Here is a 13,016-nt window from a genome sequence, read left to right as displayed (position 1 = left end):
GCTTATTCTCTTCGCTCTGCTTTGAATGCCTGCTACCCAATGCCTGCACCCTCCCACAACTGGACCACCTAAGACAACCTTTTCAACACTCAAGGCTGACAACTGCAATAATTACAGTGGTGGATAACATCTATTGACCAGATTCCCTGGGTGGCTCAGTTGGTTAAGTGTCTGCCTTCAGCTTAGGTCATGATCGCAGCGTCCTGAGATCAACACCTGCATTGGGGGGGGGGGTCTCCACTCAGCAGGGAGTCTGCTTCTCCTTCCCCCTCTACTCCCCACCCACCACTTGTGCTCTCTCTCTCTCTCAAATAAATAAATAAAATGTTTAAAAAAAGAAAAAAAATTGTTGACCACTTTTGTGTACCAGACACTGTACGGAAGCACTTGATGTAGGTTGTCTCGTTTGACCCTTACTGCAATGCTTGAGCCAGGAGTTACTATCTTCTGCACCAAGATAAAGAAACAGAGATTTAGAGAAGCCAAGTAACTTGCCGGAGTTCACATGGTTGGTGAGTGGAGGAACCTGGGGTTGAGCCCAGGCTGTCTGATTCTAAAATCCTTCTTCCCATCTCTTAACAATGCCACTGTACTGCCCAGACTTCTCCTTCTCCCTGGGAGTTTCCTCCTTTCTCTTGATTGCTTTGAGGCAAATAACACTGGTGTCATTAACCAGGACCTGGGAATCCTAACTCTTGACTCTCCCCAGCCATCTCCTAGCACTTTGTACGCAGTAGTGCCATTCCTCTCATGTTACATGTTTATGTGGTGGTTCTCTCTGCTTGGCTATCTTGGATGTAGTTTACTTATCTTTGTATCCCTATGTTTTCATGAATTGCAGAAGGTTATCTTGACTTTCCCTAAATTCTGTATAGTAAATTTTCCATAATAATGGCAGAACTTCTAGGCATGTGCTGACTTCATAATCATGTAGAGGGGAATATTTGCTCCATGTACCATATTTAAATATAATAATCCAATTGGGTAGCTGCAACTGAAGCAAAAACCTTTTACAGCCCAACTTCAGTGCTTTGAAGATGAGCCTGGGGGCTCTGCTGAGAGCTTTTAGGTATCTTGTAGTTTAAAACGATGGTCAGTCTGGTTTTGTGTTGGTAAATATTTAGATTCTTTCTCCCCAGGAAAGAAATGTGGGTGCATGTGTGTGTGTGTATGTGTGTGTACACACATGCGTGCACACATGTATGTATTTATTATCAGTTTTACTGCATAATAGATATCTTGCCTATAATTTATGAATAATAAAATAATCACTACTTTTTATTGCAAATTCCAGATAGCCAATCAATTCTCATACAAAACTCCTGTTGATTTTGTCAAACTCTTACATAGTCTGTGTTTGCAGTTGATGGGCAAGTGCCATTCTATCATATATACTGTATGATAGTTTTAAAAACTGGAAGAATATGTCATTAATTTTGTTTATTCCATTCAAACTGTAACTGCTACAGATGTGGCCCACTTTGAGTTTAATCTGCATGTTTTTTATCACTCTCAAGTCAACAAAGGAATATCCAGCTGTGATTTGTGGCATTTGCCTGTTTGGCTGATATCAAACTACCAATGTGACTTTACCAGAAGTGAACTGGGAAGAGATACCCAGCAGCGCTCCATTAGCCAGCATTTCCACCGTATAGATATGACAGGTGTTGATGACCTTAAGAGTAGAGATGACAGTAAAATAATTAGGAAGGGATGAGCTTTGTGTATTTATTGCCTTTAAAAATATTTTTTTAGGGGCATCTGACTGGCTCAGTCAGTGTGACTCCTGATTTCAGGGTTGTGAGTTTGAGTCCCACATTGGGTACAGAGATTCCTTTAAAAATAAAATCTTTAAAAATATAAATTTATTTAATTGTAAGTTTTATATCATATTTACATAGTTCCATAATGTAAAGTTTAATCATGGCTCTGTTTAACAACTACCTTGCAAAATTCCTGAAGTTGAACAATAGGCTCCTGTAAGCCTAGAGGTAGCTTCAGGATGCCACTGGATCAGTCTGTTGCCTGGTGGACTGGGGAGACCTTGGGCCCTGAGGTATCCATCCAGCCCATCCCAAAGATGTCACCAGAGGCTCTTGGTCTTGTCATGAGAATGAATTCAAGGGCAGACACAAGTAGGAAAGTTTATTAAAGCCGAAGTACACTCTTGAGAGAGAGTGAGAGAGTGAGCAAGAGAGCTGTGCACACTAGAGTTTGGGTTTGTATCTTGTATTGACAGTTGTTGACAAGAGGGGGGAATATTCATTACTTGGGGTGGGATTTCTTGGAAGCCAGGCAGTCTGCTTTTTCTGCCTTATTTGGTCAGGGGGTTCTAGCCTACTTTGTCTGCCATCTTGGGCCAGGGTTTGGTCTACCATCTTGGATCTGGTTTGATCCCTTTTATTGGGATTTTGTTTTGGAGTGCTGCCAGAATAATCCTCTGACTTTAGTTGACCATGACTTGCTCTTTGTCAGCATCCTATTATAAGACTAACTAGCTGCAAATAGCTAACGAGTCCAACTCAAAAGTGGTGCTTGGTTATCAGATATGGGTGTGGAGAGGGTGAAGCTTGAATTCCAGCCTGCTTTTTATGTTCAATTTATAGAGTAAATTACTGATTGTTAAAGCACATTGTAAGTCATACACTATTTTGTAAGTCTTAAGATTTCCTAGATCAGTGTAATGCTAAGTGAAATAAGTCAGTCAGAGAAAGACAAATATTGTATGATCTCACTCATATGTGGAATTTAAGAAACAAAACAAACAGAGAAAAAAAGGATACAAATGGAAAAAAATATCCAAACACGAGGTCTTAAATACAGAGTACAAACTGGTGGCTCCCAGAGGGGAGCTGAGTGGGGGGATGGGTGAAACAGGTGAAGGGGATTTAGAGTTCAGTTATCATGATGAGCTCAGAGCAATGTATAGAACTGTAGAATCTTAATATTGTGCATTGGACCTAATATAACACTGTATGTTAATTATACTTCAATTAAAAAAAAAAAAAGATTTCCAAGATCAGGGCAGACTGATGAAAATAAAGTACAGACAACTCTGTTGGGTCCCCTCTTTAAGCTATGCCCTGTGCTAAGAACTTCACACGCATTATCTTATCTGGACTTCGTAGGAAATAAATACTACCACTGATCTCATTCTAAGGAAGCGAAAACCAGGGTTTAGCAAGAATCAGTGGGGCCCTGGGCAGTACTGGAGACAGGACTCAGAGCCGTACCTCTGAAACACTCACGGCTTCTGCTGAGGAAAGCAGAGATGAGAGGGAGAGCACAAGGCAGGCTCTTTTAAAATCATCTTTCTCTTTTTTCCTCCTCCTCCGTTCTTCTTCTTGATATGGGTATGGTGGTATACTTTCCCCCAAGTATAAAATCATGCCATGCTTGATGCAGAACAACAGAAAACTTACAGAAGTATAGAGGTAAAAATAAAAATGACTTCTGATTTTATCACCCAGAGGTAACCAAGATTTTAACTTTCAGGAGTATGTATCAATGAAATTTGTTTTGTAACATATAAAATGTAGGGGTGCTTGGGTGCTTGGGTGGCACAGTGGGTTAAGTGTCTGACTCTTGGTTTCCACTGAGGTCATGATCTTATGGGTCATGAGATTGAACCCCAAGTGGGCCTTTGTGCTCAGCAGGAAGTCTGCTTGAAGATTCTCTCCCTCTGCCCCTCCCCTGACTCTCTCTCTCTCTGAAATAAATAAATCTTTAAAAAAATGTAAATAATATATAATACAGCAAATATCAACATGTACTTTTATTTATTGAACAGTTACTTAACTTTCTATTGTTACTTTCTGAGTTTGGAAAGAATAATCCTTTTCAGAGCTGCAGTCCTTTACTATTTGGAAAATAAAACCTAGGGGCTGGCAGTACAGAAACAGAAGCTGAATATACTCACCATATCTTTTCCTATTTATTGCAATCTTTTCCCACCGAAGATAGCCTCCAGATATATTAGCTAGCAGCATATGAGTAGTTTGAGCTCAACTTCTGTTTCTTACTTTTTTCTATCTCCTGGTAGACAGAAAGTAGGAGAGTCAACATTTGGACGATACATACATTCACCATGTATTTCCTAGATAATTTCATGCTTGATCTAATATTGAGAATACATGCTGTTATTTCCATGTGTGATCTATAAATCTGAATTCTTCTGAATTCTGTTAGTACCTTGTTGACAAGGAAGAAAGGAATGACTTCCATGTCAGAAGTACTTATCTGTTCAAAAGGGAAAACCAAACCAAAATTCATAGCAGGGCTCAGGCTAGATTTTTCACACATCTAATATGGTGAAGACATTGCTGATGAAGAACAAAATCATATGGCGTGACATTTGGTCACTGACCTAACTAAGGGTACTTCTGGGGCCTTTAATCTACAGCAACAACGATCATATTTGACCACAGTCAGTGAAACATTTCCCCTTTTACATTCAGTTATGTGACCAGTGAAATCATTTAATAAGCTTGGTCCTGGAGCTCATGATATATAGGTCCTATGTGGTTTGGCCTAATAAATCCTTATCCCTGTCTTGATCTTCAGATATCTCTTCTGTGAAAGAAATGTTTTTAGATTTTGTATGGAGGATTGTGTGGGTTATTTTCTTGTTTAAGGTGAACAAGCTCTGTAGAGTTGGAAAATAATGTTTGATTAGGAAATAAAGGGTAGAGAGGCGAAGAAGGGGTATTTTGTATTGACCATTGCTAAATATAGGCAAGCTGATGCTTAAAACATAATGTTTATAGCTTTTATGACCATTGTCTTGAAAAAAAAAAAAAAGTAGCATACAGGATGGTTAGGGCTCAAAGAAGAAAAGCTGTCTTTTTGCATATTACTCCGAGTTGCTCTATAAAGATTGTTTGCTGAGAAACTATCGTGGTTCCTAACAGAAACAATGGTCTAGTGTATTTGTTTTCTAGCATTTTGTTAATAGCAATGATCACATTTTGTTTTAAAGATACATTTTTAAAACCATAAAATTTGTTCTCTTTTTTTTTTTTTTAAAGATTTTATTTATTTATTTGACAGACAGAGATCACAAGTAGGCAGAGAGACAGGCAGAGAGAGAGAGAGAGGGGGAAGCAGGCTCCCCACTGAGCAGAGAGCCCAATGCGGGGCTTGATCCCAGGACCCTGAGATCATGACCTGAGCCGAAGGCAGAGGCTTTAACCCACTGAGCCACCCAGGTGCCCCAAATTTGTTCTCTTTTGAAATGTTTTGATAATTTGATTTAAATTATGGTTTTGTTATGGTTTACATTCAGTCAGAATTGCTAGAATATTCCAGCATTGTATGTATTCCAGCATTATATATATTATATTATATGTTTAGTGATAACAAGCTTCTTGGTGATCTGTTTTTCTTTCTTCATTCATACTTCTTTCCACATATGTAACCACAAACCCATAATTATATAGATTTTTTTTCCTTAAAAAGAAAAAGAATAGCCAGACAGGAGCTATTCCTGCCAGAAATAAAACTCAACCTTACCAGAGAATTTAAAGCTTAGTAGAAGTCTTAGCTAGGCCCCTTTAGAGACCTCAGTGTATCCGTTTTCTACAGTTGAGTGGAAGAAAGTATTTCGAATTTGCTTGTCTATTGTTTGATTAGGTTTTCTTTTAGGGAAACAGGGTTGAACTTCATATAAAAAAGGCTTAGGATTATATCTATTTTTGTAAAAGTGAGTGCTTTGGAGTTTAGTTTTTCTCCCTCCTTTTTCCTCCTCAGAAACAGATTTGTAAGACTGACTCTGTGTAGGTCATGTGCAAAGACACTTCAATGACAAGGATAAAACCCTCGTGTGCTGCAGTATCTCTCATGTTCTGTTTGCATCATAATTTTTTTTTATAATATATGTCATATTATCCCATTTCCCCCCCAATTTATGATTGGCTTTTGTAAGACTGTCGAAGATGAAAATCCTATGAATAAATGAAGATGTTATCTTAGACGTTCCTTTTACTCTGGTGCCTGGGGACTAGCCAGCTGGGCTTGAATAGAACAAGAAATGACAGCTTTTCTCAGAAAGCTCTGAATAGGAATGTGAGAGACATTCCTGGCAGCCAGGTCCTGGACAATGTTTAAAGCAATAGAGAAAAGAATCTCCTTTTGCACCAGGGCACCAAAGTATAGAGAGTTAAATGTGCTGCATGACATCATACCATCCAGAATATGAGTGTGAAAGGACATACAAGACACTAAATTTTTGGAATCTCATTAGATCCTGCTAAAACAGCAGTTTCTGTTCCCACAGATGGTCATCTATTAGACTTCCTAGTCAATATGTTGAAGAGACTCAAAATATACTTATTGATTGGTCTTACTTTGAAAATGTACTGTTGGCTTGCTCATACTGTCCTCCCTCCCACCTTCCGCATGTCCCTATCACACACAGAATAGTACCTTGTAATGTTCGAAGGAATAAAAAAAAAAGAAAAGAAAAACAAGACTGAACCGTATTATATTGGGGACTTACCAAAATAGTTTTAAGTCCAACTAATGAAAGTTCTTTATAACCAATCTCAGCTGTTTGAACTACTCTGCAGTATATAACATATTGCATATTCTAGACAAACAATACAAGGAGCTAATTATGAGGTAGATGTGGGTGCATTACAGCTTATAGATCAGATGTTTTATAGATTAAAAAATAAGTGCATAGATCTCTTCCAAGGCAGTTTCCTCCTATGGAAGGCCAGGACGGGCTAATTTTTCTGCTAGGTAAAAACAGGAAAACCAAACATCAAATCAGAAATTGTCATTTAATGTAATTGTTCATGCTTTATTTATTCCATTACAGTGAAGATGACTGCTGGTCTGTCTAATTTAGAATCACAATGCCACTCTGTCCAGTTTATTGTCTTTAAGTTAGTTTATCAGCTGTGCGATGGAGCTGAACCATTTGTGTTCTACCGAAGACAGACACATCGAAAGAGAATGAGAACCCCGGCAACAAGGGAGGTAGTTAACAACGAGGTTTCAGAGTGAACAGGTGTTTGTCCTGTGCATGAGACAGATATTCAATCACCCTCCCCACCCCGGCCCCATGCCAAAAAAAAGTATAAAGAGGTAATTAAACTAGACATACTATGATGTAGAATTTATTTTCAGTGTTGCCAATATGGTTCAGCAGCAAAAGGAAAAATAGTACAAAGATTATTTTACCTTATCTCAGTGGAATGAATTTCAGTACGGCTGTTGCTATTTGCTCCCCACCCCCACCCCCCACCTTCTTTCTTCCTTTTTGGTCAACTGCCGAAATTTGAAATGTTCTTTTGTTACCTCCCAGTGTTTTGTAACAATTCTTTTCTTGTTCATCCATTTCTGCAGGAGGCAGGCATTCCTTTTCAGTATCAGCTGATTATTTCTTGTAATTCTGAGACCCCTTATAGGCTAAGCCAATGCCTTTATTGAAAAAGATAATGTTCTTCCATTACAAAATTCTTAACAATGTTATTTTAACAAGTCATTTGTTTGTTCGTTCATTCACTCAGTCATTCATTCATTCATTTCCTAAGCATCTGGGGAGTGTATTAAATACCAAAATGACACAATTGAATGAATCCTGGACCCTGTCTTGAGGGAGTCTAATGTGAGCTCAGATACGTCCCTAATCATGGCTGGTAAGAGTACAAGTTGTCTGACTGATACCCCTAATTCATACAAAGGGAACAAACAAAAATGTCCTGGGAAACACAGCCTAAGTTTTTCAAAATTTGTGTTGCCAGCTTTCATCATTCTTGAATGTATCTAGAAACTCCCTTAACAATCTCCATAACTGTTTTTATCATTCCATCTTCTAATTAAACTTGTTTCCCTTCAACGGATGTTCAGAATAATTAAAGCACACACACACATTATTATTTTCAGTGTTCTCATTACTTGTATTGCAGTAGGATTGTTTTTGTAGTGTTTTGCCCTTGCACGTGTACAGGTCAGCTTTTGTGGGAAAACCCGGCGTCTACATCCTTGTAATTTGGTTCTGTATTCCTATCAGTGTACAAGCTTGCAGAACAGATCGTGTTTAAAAATTGCTTGGGTTCCTCCTATGAATTTGCCTTTAGTTTGTGCGCACACAGATAATTCATACACAGAGTACTGGGGAGCCAAGTCTGTGCTCTGTGCTATGAAAAGCCAGGTGCTCATTTGTTAGTGATGGAACCCTCCGACTGTGGGTTCTTGCGTACCCAGATGCTGTAAGTCAGATTTCTTACAGAAAGGAGTGCTGAACAGACACAAAGTCTGGTTTCCGCCTACCTGGATAGTTTCAGGCTCTTATCCATAAATGGCCCATCATCAGTAAGTAACTTTGAGGAAATCAGGCAACATAAATGTATTTTTGTTTAAACAAATAGCTCCTAAATGGTGAGATCCCAAATCGTCTGTGTCTTTCCAACAAGGCTTTTGCTGAAATGCGCATTTTTTGGTGCTATTCTGTTTCTTCATTCTACGCACTCGCTTTACCGTTTTGGCAATTTGGTTTGAATTTTTTGTTTCCTTGTTTTCTACCCTAGAGATAAACTCTTTATTATTATTTTTTTAAATCTATGTTCCATTAATCACCAGATTCCCATTAATCATTCATCATTTTCCCTTTTCCTCCACTTCTCATCCCTCTGGCTTTATTCCACGCACCTGCTTCTTAAATGGTGGTTAATATGATAAGAGGCCTTGCCTAGGAAATCAGGAGGCTTATCAGCTTTCAGAGAATTTCCTAAATGTATTTATGCCCTTTTATGAGAGCACGTCTTCTTTGGACCTGCTTCTTTCTGTTTGGAAGAGGCCTGGCACATGGCAATGTTCACCAGAGCCTGGGAGAATGGATGAGTGGAGGAGAAATCTCAGAATGGTTATGTCTTTGAATGGCTTAGTGAATAGTCGTCAACACTCACTAGATTGACCAACTTTTTTTAAAAAGGAAAAAAGTCCCTTTGAAGATTTGTATCATTCTTCGGTGCTTTGACTAATGCTAGTCCTCTGGAAAGTTCTGACCTCTTTTCCTGCTTTTCATCCCACTTGACCCTCAAGTAAACATTTGTCAGTGCTCTCTATGCGCCACATTCAAAGCCAGGGACCCAAAGTCACCATCGTAAAGTAGAATACAGGGATGCCTGGGTGGCTCAGTGGGTTAAGCCACTGCCTTCTGCCCAGGGTCATGGGATCGAGCCCCGCATCGGGCTCCTTCCCTCACTGCCTCTGCCCACTCTCTGCCTGCTTGTGTGTACTCGATTGTTCTCTCTGGCAAATAAATAAAATATTTAAAAAATAAATAAAGTACAATACAAAGGGGAGGAAGCTGGGATTAAACCATATTCGTTTATGCCCTTTCCCTGCTTCTTTATTCTAACAGCCAGGAATAGAACCATTGCATTGTGTTCAGCTGAAAGCACAAAATTGCTAATCTGAGTCAAGTTCCAGAGTGCTGGTTTGCTTTAAAGCGAACAAACAGAAAGCCTTAGTGACATTCCTGAAGGCAAGCCTCCAAGTTCTTAATGTAATTACTTCCTGGTTCCCGAGATGTGATTAATTAGATAAAAAGAGATCAAGCAGAATCCAAAGATAGAAGAGATTTTTTTTTTTTTGCACAGGGGTGACTCTGGGCTTCAGAGCCCTGAGAAGAAGTCACTCAATCCAGGAACACAGACATCTTCACCAGCCCACCGTCATGGCTGTAAAACCTCCAGAACTCAAGAACTCCTGAAAGTTACGTGGAGAAAGGTGAGCAGGAGGGATAAAAAAATGATTTTTTTTTTTGGCATCCCTTGAGTCTGCGGGATGTTTTCTTAATTTATTTCCAGCCTGGTCTTTCTTGACCTGGGGTTGGGTTGTCTGCTTTAACGGACATCAAGGCCATTTTATTGAAATATTTGTAGATCCTTGATCAAGCACTTAGTCTGACATACTTTTTCCATTTTTACTGCTAAATTAAGTTCCTCTCTGACAGCCGGCCGTCAAGTCAGGTCAAGTCAGGCCCCATTTCGTCTGGGAGCTCCTTTGATTTAGAAGAAACACCTTATCTGGCAACCTTATCCTTTGTACCTTCTTTTACAAATACCCTTTAACAAGCTTCAAGATAAGGGGAAAGAGGATCACTTAACAATTCCCCATATTTTTTTTTTTTTCTAAGCTGGCGGAGTTGCGAAGTTGTAAAAGCCTAGGACTAGGGGCGCCTGGGTGGCTCAGTTGGTTGAGCAACTGCCTTCGGCTGGGGTCACAGTCCTGGAGTCTCCGGCATCATCGGGCTCCTGGCTCCATGGGGAGTCTGCTTCTCCCTCTGACCTTCTCGCCTCTCATGTTCTCTCTCACTGTCTTTCTCTCAAATAAATAAATAAAATCCTAAAAAAAAAAAAGCCTAGGACTATGGATTAATGTAGCTCCTAAGCCTCTGGGCTGTGGAAATTATATCTCTACCTACATTTTTTATTTCGCTATTCCCACCACCGCCACCCCCGACCTCCTGCATCTTATCCTCTCCTGGGTGGCAAGGAGTAAACAGTGACGCTTGCCAGAAACAAAGGATATAAGGGAAGGGAAATAAGCACATACCGTTAAATTTTTTAGTCATAATTAAAGAGTCATGGAATCTCATTGGTGGAATGGACCTTAGAGATTAGGCACTGGGTTTTCAGCCTTTGGTCCCCTTGGAAGGAGAGAACACAAATCCCCACAGCAGGAATTCTCGGTGTTGGTTGGGGGTGTGGATGTAGCCATGCAGCTTGAGTGAGTCAGGATCTGGAAGCTCGCGCTGGGAGTGGGTATTACGTTGGGGACAAAAAATTCACCCCTTGGGACCTGGCCCTTCGCCTCTGCCCTCCTTGCCTCCTTTCCTGAACCTGCTAGAATCATTGCTTTAGAGCAAATTTCTCCTTTACAGATAAGAAAAATGGAGTTGCGTAGAGAGGTCAACGGGCTTGAATAAAGATCATTAGACCTGAAGAAATACTTTGCCCTCTTGTTCTCTTGGACATTTCCTGTCTCAGAGAGAAAACCATGACAGAAATCAGACTGAGACTGCTATTGGGACAAGAACTGTGTTGAACAGTAGGCATGTTGTTCTCCAATGAAAAATTATTCATGTTCTCATCCTATTGTGAATTAGTGATAACAGTTAGCCTAGCCATCTTTGAAAAGGCCCGCTGTTAGTAACTGCCACCTTCTCTGTCATCGTATTTGTTCCTTGCTTCCCTTTTTTGTTTTATCGCTCTGAGTTTCTTTTCTTGCTGCGCTCAATTCAATCACATATTTGTGAAGCCACTATTTAAAAAAAAAAAAAGAAAAAAGGATTAAAAAAAAATCCTTTTAAAAATCCTTTAAAAAAGGATTTTTTTAAAAAAGGATTATTCCTGGATATCTGCTACAGAATCAAAGCAACATGTTTGTATTTTAGACTTAAAAAGTGAAAAGCCTGTAAATGGAATGCAATGATGAATTTTTATGGTCATAAAGTCATATTTGAGAAGCACTCCAAGAGACTGCTGTTTGGAAGAACCATGTGATGAGCCTTATGGCAAAACGAATCATTAGTACCACATATGTTTGGACCCCAGCTATTCCCAAAGCCAATTCTAAGGGGACCATGGATCACAGGGCAGATCTGAAAGTGGGTCCAGGAGAGCACACCTTCTAATTCCAGAAATAATAAGAAGGCAGGAGAAACAAAGCAGAGAGCTCCCATTTCTTTACTCTCTAAACCTTGAAAGACTTCTGGGAAAAAAAAAATCAAATTTTTCATCCTAAATTTAAAGAAATGCAAAGAACATCATTTTTGGCATATTATAAAAATTAAATGGTTAAATCATTTTTAAAGTATATTCATTTAGAATCCCAATGCTATAATAATTGCTTTCTTGATATTGTCTATTTACAACTTTATAAACAAGTTCTTGAATGTTTGAATGTCGTATACCTTTTCTTCATTTTTATTTTTATTTTTTTAAGATTTTACTTTATTTATTTGACAGAGAAAGAACGATCACAAGTAGGCAGAGAGAGAGGAGGAAGCAGGCTCTCTGCTGAGCGGAGAGCCCAATGCAGGGCTCCATCTCAGGACCCTGAGAGCATGACCTGAGCTGAAGGCAGCGGCTTAATCCACTGAGCCACCCAGGCACCCCTCCTTCTTTTTTAATTCATTTTTTCATTTGCCTCCCTCATAGAATGTTATCAATGTAAAATGCTTAAAAGTTTTTCTTGATCATCTGATAGTCCCAAAACCTAAAAAAGGGGGGAGAAAAAAAAAAGAAATTCCTGAATCCAGCATCTTCTAAGTTCTGAAGTTACATCTGAATTGAGTTATTACTATTATGATTAGTACAGATCAAAACCACAAATATGTAAGAAACATTGAGTATTATTAAATAGAATAAGTAAACTTACTGGGTCTTTATTAGTAAGATGGACAAGGTTGCTTTTATCAAAATGGTTTTTGTATCATTTATTTTAGGAATGAGCCAGGATCTAGTACAAATCCAGTTTTTCATTTTTTTAGATGTAAATATTGAGAATTTTTTCTCACATAATAAGTAGATGAGTTGGAGAGATTTTTATGTTATTGAATTTTCTAAACTCTCCAGTTTTATTCTAAAACATCACATATTAATTTCCCATCACCATCAAGTTACTTTTTTGTGATTCATCCTTTGACAACTCAATTAGTTCCCCTTAATTTTGTTGTAAGGAAAAAACTGATTTGCAAAAGGGTTTGCTAATCAGTTACATGAGATATTCACCTTCTCTGTTTCTGGGAAATATACAAAAGGCTGCCCAAAGCTTCTCAAGTGCCCATGAATTGTACTTGGCGGTTTTTCTCTTAGAGGCACCATGTTGAACTGATATGCTCAGAGTTGGGAAACTAGAAATAGTCCAAAGTTCAGTACAACTCAGCAGATTTTTAGTTTGTTTTGGACAAAATGCTTTATCTTATCACATGCTTTAAATATATTTCATCAAAACCTTGGAACTGCAGGCTTAGCTCAAGTTTATGGAAAATGTCTACCACA

General features: G+C 38.9%; 1 protein-coding gene across 9 annotated transcripts in view; it reads left to right on the top strand.

Moving 5' to 3' along the window:
• Positions 1-13,016, top strand: part of FHIT (fragile histidine triad diadenosine triphosphatase) — a 1,430,768-nt gene that overhangs the window by 187,548 nt on the left and 1,230,204 nt on the right. For 2 of the 9 annotated variants that reach the window (XM_059161364.1, XM_059161370.1), the window contains exon 3: positions 9,609-9,738. The exons of the other annotated variants lie outside the window; for them this stretch is intronic. The gene's annotated coding sequence lies outside the window, so the exon portion shown is untranslated. The remainder of the gene's footprint in view (positions 1-9,608; positions 9,739-13,016) is intronic. 9 annotated transcript variants of the gene reach the window in all.

Source organism: Mustela lutreola, chromosome 2, assembly GCF_030435805.1.
Source record: "Mustela lutreola isolate mMusLut2 chromosome 2, mMusLut2.pri, whole genome shotgun sequence".
Taxonomy (NCBI): Eukaryota; Metazoa; Chordata; class Mammalia; order Carnivora; family Mustelidae; genus Mustela; species Mustela lutreola.
This window is presented reverse-complemented; position numbering and strand designations above follow the sequence as displayed.